General features: G+C 39.3%; 1 protein-coding gene across 1 annotated transcript in view; it reads left to right on the top strand.

Moving 5' to 3' along the window:
• LOC110020758 (phospholipid-transporting ATPase 3) overlaps window positions 1-10464 on the top strand; it is an 86595-nt gene that overhangs the window by 62070 nt on the left and 14061 nt on the right. The window lies entirely within an intron of this gene.

The following is a 10464-nucleotide window of genomic DNA, read 5'->3' as shown; positions in this document are numbered from 1 at the left end:
GAGCTCGGCTTCGTCCGTTCGGCGGCAGAGGAAGGAGGGCTGAATCTCGTCGTCAGAGGAAGAGGCGAGCGGGGATCGCAGAGGAGCATCCGAGCGGGGATTTCGGCGCAGGAAGGAGAGGAGGTGAGCGACGCCTTTTTTCTGCCCCCGAAGAGCTTGCGGGATTGAAGTAATGAAAGGAGCGGGCTCGAGAGCCGTTACCTGAAGGATTGGCGGGGAAATTAATGAATTCCAAACAGAGGGGAGATTAAATGGAAAACATTAAATCCTAAATTAATTTTAATTAAGACAGAATTTTGAAATTTGAATTTCAAATTCAGGTGAGCTGGTGCCTAGCCCGTGTTCATCCCGAGTCCAACCTGAATCAAACTCGAGTCGGACCTGGGTTGAGCCTGACCTGCGCACCTAAAAATGCATCGATTTCCGTGCGGTTCGCGCGAGTGTGGAACCACAGCAATATGGGTGTCTTTTCTAGCTAAAATCAACGTTCCGGACGCGTCGGCGCGGTCTGTTTCATCATCTGGGGTCGTCCGGACGAGTTCGCCGTTGGGCGAGTCGATTTAAGCCAAAATCGTGTGTAGTGCTGTAAATGCGTGAAAAGCGGCGTTCGCGAGTAATCGAGTCACAAAGGGTTCACCTAAGGCTGTTGATCCTATAGGAACTCAATTTCGAGCACTCTACATGTTGGTCTTTAGCCCTTGCAACTAAAAGTTGAGTGCTTGGGACCATTCGTGCGAGTTTTCACAAAAATGAGTAAAGAAGCGGTTTGAAGTTCTATGGGAGGTGGGCTCCATTACTAGTCCGCTAGGATGGTCAACCAGGAACTCCTAAGGCTAGATTATGGGTTCTGGGAGTAGGAGACTATGACCTCACAAAAATGAGGTCAACATTGGGACAGTTTTATCTTCTTATATACTTCAATTTATAATGCTGTTGTTTATGCCATCTTAAGGAAGTAGTTAAAGATTGGAATTGTCATTTGTCATTTGCACCAATATTTTTTAACATAGGCTTAAGCATGCTAATGAATGATTGCTTCTGACTGTACAAGAATAAGAGGTTCAAATTTGTTGCCTTAGTCACTAAAGCATTGTGCTAGTCTAATAAATTATGTGTGAGCTAATAAACTTGGCTTGGTTGAGCTGAGTTGGGCTTAGGTTGCCCTAGACATGCACACTTTGATAGGCCTAATGGCTTGATCATAAACAAAGTTTGAATAGCCATTTATTGCAGGCAAATTTTTTATTGCATATGTTTTAGATTTTATATTAGTTGTTAATTTTATAGAAATTGAGACATGTATTTATTTGGTGTGTTTTTAGTCTAAACTCTTAGCGTGGATCCTACATTTATGCAAGCCTGGTTTTGCAGTGAGCTTATAAAGCATAATGCTCCCCAGTTGACATCTCACCTTGTGAGGCATTTGAAAAGGAAGTCTCTTTATTGGTCTGTTAATGATCAAAAGATCTGATCTATGGTTAATATTTGTTCTTCAAATTATTAAAAAATTGAAAAAAATTGTTTGTTGAAGTTTTACTGATTTGATATTACATGGAAGTTGTCTATGGTGGTGAATCTCATCACTTTGTTAAAATTAAATAGTATGTCACTATGCACTCTGGGCATAATTGCATCATCAATCAAATTCCTTACTAAGCAGATCAAGGCCCTAGAAATATGATTATTGTATTAAAACATAGATTACACCATGATAATGGTGATTTTCTTAAACTTGTTTGGATTGCTTAGTTTTTAATTCTAAATTCAGGATTAGTTTAATTCATGCTGGGATTGTTTCTTAGACTAGACTTAGCTAGTTAGTTATTAGCAAAAGTGGTTTGTTTGTTTTTGCAGAGCTTGCTTAGGAAGTGATTACGAACTTATCTTTGATATATTGCCTATATATAAAATTATTTCATTGCAATGAAATTAATCATAATAAGTCTCTCATGACACCTACTTTTTTATTTTATCTCTAAATTTCTTAGAATCAAAGTTATGAAAGTACATAAGCCTTTTATCATTTTTAGCATCGTGGCGCATATCTCGTCTTGAGGTTATGCTGTTTCCTGTATTGAGTCCTAGATTGGTGCCCTTACTGTTTTAATTTGGCTCACATTTTATCATTTTTTTGTCTACTTCTTTGCTCTAAATCTGTCCCTGGCATCCATTCCATCAATTTTACTTGCTTCTCCTCAGGATTGACTGCACTTTGATGCTTGTTCTATAATTGTTTCCAGTCCTAGGTTTCTCCTTCAATGGGATCTCCCTAGGCTTGGGCTTTTTGTTCACTTATTGATGCTATTAAGCTTGATATGGTCATGTCCTCTGCCTAACTCTTCTCATTTCCTCACTTATTTTTAGTGCAAGTCTGCTAGTACATCACAAGTTGCCGTCTCTTTCAGGGCAAAGCCATCTCCCATTTTATTTGATGAGGCAAACTCGGAGTTGACTTCAACTTTTTCTCTCTTATAGGAAAGTTTATTAGGGGCATTTCAGTCTTTGGATTGTTCATAGATTTATTATTGACTTTCATTTGTCCAGTGTTTCTGAGGTGGGACTTATTGATTCACATTATGCTCTTATTAAGATGCCCTAATAATTTGACTATTCAAGACTCTTCTCACAGAATATGGATGGTTTATCATTGTGTGTGCTCAAGTGTACACCTCATTTTGATTGTTCTGTGGAACATCCTATTCAAGACTCTTCTCACAGAATATGGATGGGTTGCCATTGTGTATGCTTAAGTGGACACCTCATTTTGATTGTTCTATGGAACATCCTATTACTCAGTCTTACATATGGTACGAACTTAATGCAACCAGTTCATTTTGTACTCTATTAGATTATTTTTTGGTAAACCGTTGAGATGGATGCTATTATTGCCAGGCTTTCTAGGGCCGTCTCTAGCTAGTATTTTGTACAAATCTGGTACGCTTCGGAACTAAAATCAGCGAGCAAACAATGATGAAACAGTAATAGATAGATGGAAAAAACTCAAACAATGGTTGTTCCTATGCAAATCAAAGGAAATAAGTAAAATACAATGATGATCTACTTTTTTGGGATGTAGATTATCTCTCCCACAACCCTAGACATCGATAAAAATACCACAAGAGGAAAAGAAAGCAGCAGCCAACAAAGCATGCATAAAGAAAAAACAAACCCTATGTTATTCCCCTTAATATAATCCATCCACAGGGCTCTAAAGTCCTTCAATTTCTCCTCCATACTCCTTCAATTTCTCATTCGGGCATATGTCATTAACGCCCTCGTGGACCCCTCCCATTTGTTGGGTTTTTTGGTCGCGGGATTCTCCCGATGTCGAGCCATTTGGCTCTTGGATGAGACGGGCGGCATGCTCGACTAGACCCGCCTGGACCGATTGGGTTACGGGTGTAATAGCACCCCCTTCCCAAAGAAGTAACTTGTCCTTAAGGTGGAGGGATGAAAACTGATGGTGGATCACCTCGTAAGGCTCCCTCGTTGCTTCATAGCTTGACAGCCCTTTTCACTTAACCAATACCTCATTTGCTCTCCATAATCCTTGGTGCACTCCTTTGACCTCTAATTGTTCCAGAATCACCTCCAAGTCCTTTGTCAGCATTAGTAGTAGTAAAGACGGGGGTATATGATCTTCAATCACACGTCTCAGCTGTGATACATGGAAGATCGGGTGTAGTGCAGACGATGATGGTAACCTCAAACGGTAGACCACTATCTCGATGCATTTTATCACCTCATAAGGTCTCAATTATCACAGTGAAAGTTTCTCGCTCCTCCTCTTGGCCAATGTCATGGGTTGGTAAGGTCCTAGCTTCAAGTAAATCATGTCCCCTGATTCGACATGCACCTCTCTTCTATGTTCATCCACCTTCCTCTTCATGATTTGTTGGGCTCTCAGTAGATGCTCCTTATGCTTTGCTCGTATCTTGTCCCTCTCCAAGTTGTAATCGACGCTGGATATCGATGTAGCGCTATGCCCATAATATATCTATTGAGGCGGATACCGCCCTTACAATATCTTGAAAGGGGTGGTTTGTGCTGTTGTATGGTACTAAGTATTATACCAATATTCATCCCATGCAATCCAGTTGGCCCATATCTTCGACATTTTGGATACAAAACAACACAGGTATGTCTCCACACTTCTGTTGACCACCTCCGTCTGCTCATCAGTCTGGGGATGATATGCGGTGTTTCTCTTAAGGACTTTCCCTTGCAACCTGAATAGCTCTTTCAAGAAGTGGCTGAGGAACACCTCTCTATCTGATACAATTGATTCCAGCACTTAATGCTAACAGACCTCTTCTCGGTAAAGAGAGTTGCGCTTGAGACCTCAGTATAGGGATGACGTAAGGGAGTGAAATGTGCATACTTAGACGATCAATGACCATCATGATCACCTTGAACTCTTCTGATCGTGGCCATCCCTTGATAAAATCTATCATATCTTTTTCCCAAAACTTTCTCAATAAGGCTAATGGTTGCAGTAGCCCTCCTGGTGTCGCGGTCAAGTACTTGTGTCACTGACAAATCGTATTTTACCACAATGCCCTCTGTCTCTGCACATCCCCACCCAATAAAGCCTGCAGCTAGACGGCTAAAGGTCTTTTATACCGTTGAGTGTCCCTCGATCGCACTGCCATGAAACTTGTGTAATAATCTGGGAATATATTCTGACGTCTTGGGTAGAACGAATCGCCCCTAGAGTAGGTGTTGCCCCCTCAATGCATATCTAGGATGATTATTTGGATCTTGTAGTAACTCGACCCTTATCTTTTTCTGTTTTCATTCCCACAGCTCTCCTGTCTCAACTCTCAAGGATTCCCAGTCTGGGACCAAGTGTACCAATAGGGTCGTCGGCTGGGTTCCTTCACCTTTCTCGACAGTGCATCGACTGCGTTATTGTCCAATCCTTTGTTGATACTAAATATTGAAATCATACGTCAGCAGCTCTGATAGCCATCACTGATGCTCCTCAATCATCATCCGTTTTAGAAGATACTTTAAATTCCTCTGATCTGTCTTGACCAGAAAATACCGTCCCAACATGTAGAGCCGCCACTTTGGGATGGCCAATACAATCACTATCAATTCTCGCTCATATACTGACTTTAGACTTGCTCTAGCATTAAAAACCTGGCTTAAGTAGGCAATCAACCGATGATCTTGTATGAGCACTGCGCTCTCAACCTGTACCATGACACATCTATTTTCACCACAAATAATTTACTGAAATTTGGAAGTGTTAATACTGGGATGCTGATCATGACTCTCTTCAGATGTTCAAATGTTTGTGTTGCTGCTTCTCCCCATTTGAAATGACTTTCTTCAACTGCTCCGTTAGTGGTCATGCTATCATGTCATATTCCTCTTACGAACTTCTGGTAGCAGCCGGTGAGACCCAGGAATCCTCTTAGCTCCTTCAAACTCCCAGTTCTGGTCACCACGTCTTAGGCACTCTACCTGTAACTGTGCAAAGGAACATTTCTTCAAGTTGACATACAATTGGTGCTCCCTCAACGTCTACAAGATTGTCCTCAGATGCCTCACATGTTGTTTTTGTATGACTATAGACCAGAATGTCATAAAAAAAGACCAAGAAAAATTTTGGGAGATAAGGTTGAAAAACTCTATTCATGAGGGACTGAAATGTGGTCAGGGCATTGTTGAGGCCAAACAACATCACCAAGAACTCGTAATGTCCTTCATGTGTCCTGAACATTGTTTTGTGCACATCCACTGGATTCATTCTGATATGGTGGTATCCCGACTTAAAATCAATTTTTGAGAAAATAACTGTCCCATAAAGCTCATTTAGTAACTCATCAATCACAGGAATGGAAAACTTGTCCAACATTGTCTCCTTGTTCAAAACCTGGTAGTCCACGCAAAATCTTCAATTACTATCTTTTTTTCTCGACCAACAGCACTGACTAGAAAAAAGACTCACATTAGGCCTTATAATCCCGGCTTCGAGCATCTCTCGAATCAACTTCTCTATCTCATTGTTCTGAATCTAAGGGTATTTGTGTGGTCTGACACTAATGGGGGAAACACTCTCATTTAATGTAATAGCGTGTTTTTCCTTCCTCGCGGAACTTGTTTGGCTGTTGGAAGACGTCCGTAAACTGTTGGAGTTGCTGAACCTCTTCTAGAAACTTTGTCAACTTTAAATCTCGAATCTCATCAATGCTCTGCAAATTCACTAAGTAGCCCAACCCTGCTTCTTGTATCTACTTGACCATTTTTTTGAGTTACACCATAGTTTTGCATAAACCAACATCTCCTCTTAGCATTACCTTCCACACTCCACTTGGAACTCTTTCGCCAGGGACTTCTAATCCACCTTCATCTCCCCAAGCGTTCGCAGCCACTTCATCTTTAAAATCACATCTGCGCTACCCAAATCCAAGGGATGTGCTCCACCACCTGTAGGCCATGTAGTGTCAAAACCAACCCCTTGCAAATTCTCTGACTTTTCTCCACCTTATCTTTCCCCTCCCCATCATGACATTGAAGCTCTCAATTGTCACCAGCTCCAACCCTAACTCCAACCCTAACTTCACGATCTAGTTTTAGATAAAGTTTTGTGTGGCCCCACTATCTAACAACGCCTAATCAGCTATTCCCTAATCCACCTCTCCTATATGATGTGATTCGGGATAAATCCCACCACCGAATTGAGGACACCTCCGCTACATTCAAATACAGATGCTCCTCCTCCACCACGTTCTACTCTGATTCCTCACCTCCTCCTGAACTAAAAGAATCTTAAGAGTGTGCTCTTTGCAATTGTGGCCTGGGGCATATTTCTCATCACAACTGTAACATAATCATTTTGCTCTTTTATGCCTATTATGCATTGATGAAGAGCTTGAAATTACCATCGGGACGGGCCCCGGTATTCTTTTCCTTCGGAATATCTTTCTGAAATGACACTGTCTGGGTCCGCGGTGTCGTGACTATCAATTTTCTCTTGTAAAATCCTTCGATGTTGCCGCATTTACTGGTCTTTTCACCTGTTTCTTATCCTCCATCATCTAGGTAAACTCCATCATTTCCCTCAATCCATGCAGTCTCAAGGGTCAGATAGCTGCTCTTTTGTCAGACTTTAGGCCATGCAAGGAGTTTCCTTTCAATCTTGCCACATAAATACCCCTCAAACTCCCTAACAAGAGCTCAAACTTCTCTCGGTATTCCATAATCGTACCCTTTTAAGTCGGAGCATAGAATTGCTCTTGTAGGTTTCCTTCCCGAATGGCTCAGAAACACTCCAACAAGAAATCTTTAAACTCCTCCCATGAGTGCATCAGATATCATGCCTCCATACACTGAAACCACACTAAAGTCTTTCCCTCCGAACATTATCCCGCTGTCATGAGCTCCTCTTCCTCAATTAACTCGTTGAATGCAAATTATTGCTTCACCCGATACACCCACCCATGTGCATCTTCCCTTTCAAAGATCGACATCTTCAATTTTCCGACCCTTGCATCTTCACCCTAACTTCCTCTTCCTCGGGTATTCCTCCCATGTATCTAGGTTTGAACTCCCTCCTCCGGCAATAGGCATACCCAACTCTTAATTCCCTCCTTCCTCCACCGTGCTCTTTCGTTCCCCTTACACCATCCCTCCAATTTTCGATCTTCCCCCTCCTCTCGAAGTCCTAGGGGATGCTCTTGGTGGTAGATGATGTCTTCCTCGTCTTGTCTTTCGATCTTCTTCCCTTTTGACCTAGTCGAGGTTTCCTAATCAACTCTTGGTTAGGATTTATAACCGGAGCGGTTGACATGGCCTTGGACTGCATTTCCATGAGCTTTTTCATCATCTCCTACATTTATCCTATGCTCTCAAACCCAGCTTTCATTCAACTTTTTATGGAATAAAACTTTTTCTCCATGATGGCGAACATTTCTTCGATTCCTGATCTGATTTGTCCTATCTCTCCTTCCCGCCCATTCACTTTTTTTATTGTCATCCCTCCGAGATCTATGCTCTAATACAATTTTGATATGTTCCGGAACCAAAATCATAGAGTAGACAATGACGAAACGACAATAAATAGATGGAAAAAAACTCAAATGAGGGTTGTTCTTACGAAAATCAAACGAAAACTAGCAAGATACAATGAGGATTTACTTTTTGAGAGGTAGATCGTCTCTTCCACAATCCTAGACATCGCAAGGAACATCACCAGAGGAAAAGAAAGCATCAGCCAACAAAACATGCATAAAGAAAGATAAACCCTTGGTTATTCCCTATAATATAATTCTCCCACAATATTTCAAACTTTCTCTCCTAATTTTTCTACCAAATTCTTTCGATTTCTCCTCCTTGCATACGTGATTAACGCCCTTCTGTTCGTTTGCTAATTCGGTCGCTGGATTCTCCAGATGTCGAGCTGTTCAACACTTAGGTGAGACGGGCGGCCTACTCGCCTGTTGCTCGACCAATCCCGCTTGGACTGGTTGGGTTGCGGGCGAAACAAAATCTTTGGTCAAACTTTATTGAAATGATTTAGAGCACATTCATAATTGAGGAAATCTCTGAACAATCATAGCAGTGGGCATCTTTCATTTGATAAATCATATATTCTAGTGCAATGGTGGAAATTTTATTTACTTTTGATCCAATGTGTATTCAAAATTTGGAATCAAACTTCGATCTTAATTTGGAATCAATATCTTGAAAATTAGATCATCGCTCTCCAAACTATACCAGTCTTACTTTGAGGTTCCTTAATTGATAGATAAATAGTAACTTCCAAAAGAATTTCCTGAATCATTCTTCAATCTAGCTATAGTATCTCGTTCTAGGCTCACACGAAAACATTGTGGTTTGTTATGGATCAACGCCCTTTAAGATTCTTAGTATTTAAAATATTATTTTATTTATTATTACATCTGATATTTTTAAAATAATAATATGAGTAAAAGGAATCTTTGTATATGTATTCATATATGTATATTTATATATTTTGTATTTTTTTTATATTGTACTCGATATTGTAATCAACTCGTTTAGTAAATGAGTTCGGAAGTTTTAGGCCAAACTCATCTTGCTTAATGAAGGAACTCAACATGAACAATGATGGAGCCAACAATATATTTGTGAATATCGAGTTTTTTTTTTTTTTTTTGACACAACTATTTTCTTTTGCTAGGTCGAAGTGTTGGGTACTTGGCCTTCTTAATTAGTCAATCAATTGTTGGTACTTTATTTTCTTATTCAATCAAGATGTTTAATGAGTTGTCAACTGCAATAGAATTATATCAAGGATGAACATCAAGTTTTTTTTTTCTTTTTTTGGTGGATTTGGAGATGCTTACATATAATATTCAAAGGTGTTTTGATGCATGTTTTTCATAAATGGTAGTTTAATTGACGAGGCTTTTGCTGAAATAAATGGACAATTAGAGCAATGGATAAACTGCTTAGAATATAGATGATTTTGAATTAATAATTTATGAAATGCAATTTTAGTTGGTGTGATAGGTAAAATATGTGGATATAAGGTGTAAGTTACTTCAATTGTTAATTTTAGGTGGCCGATGTGGAGTGTCTTAAGAGCAGCGATAAAAGGATTAGCATGAAGATTTGAGGGTAATTTTAATAAAACTATAAGTCATCTTTACTGTATAAATAGGTGTGTCGGGCAGTAAAAATAAAGTTAATTATAGCTGAATGTGATGGAAATGGGAAAGCAAAGATGGATTTGTTGCAACATTAGGAAAGATAAATTATGCAATGATTATATTGAAGAAAATATTAGAATAATATACATTGAAGATAAGACAATTGAGAATATATTTAGGTAGTTTGGATATGCATAATGAATTGTAGAAAATGCACCAATAGATTAATAAATAAAATTATCATCCAAAGATTAAGAATTAAAAAAAGTTAGACCTAAGATAATATAGATGGAAATTGGCTCGGCGGTGCTGGTCATTGGTAAAACAGTCCCTATATGTTTTTTCTCTCAATACATTTGTTGCACCTTCTCATAACCATGTTGGGTATATTAATGTTGGAGACATGTTGGATGGATTTCTGCAATAGGTAGAACTTTGTTTGAGAAATAATCACTATGCACCATAAAATTTAAAATTACTACTTAAACAAGGCAGCGAATTCAGTGGCCCCTTTGGACCTAGCTATTTTATGCACCTATAGCAATAATTTTGAAAATATCATTATTTATAAGTCATATTACTTGCAACAAACAATTTTTTTTTTTTTTTTTTTTTTTGTTTGGGGGTGGGAGATAAAACAGAAAATAAGGTCCAAAATATATTCAAAAAAATCTTTATTGTTTGTGTTGCTAACCGTTATACTTGTTTCGTAGTTTTATTTCTCCGCTTAGCTTGATGGTTGGAGAACTTGACCCTATAAACCAAACTGGTTTTCAACTAGCCATTATTATTGGATTTTCTTCCTAAAATTACCAATTTG

This window comes from Phalaenopsis equestris, unplaced genomic scaffold (assembly GCF_001263595.1).
Source record: "Phalaenopsis equestris unplaced genomic scaffold, ASM126359v1 Scaffold000107, whole genome shotgun sequence".
Taxonomy (NCBI): domain Eukaryota; kingdom Viridiplantae; phylum Streptophyta; class Magnoliopsida; order Asparagales; family Orchidaceae; genus Phalaenopsis; species Phalaenopsis equestris.
This window is presented reverse-complemented; position numbering and strand designations above follow the sequence as displayed.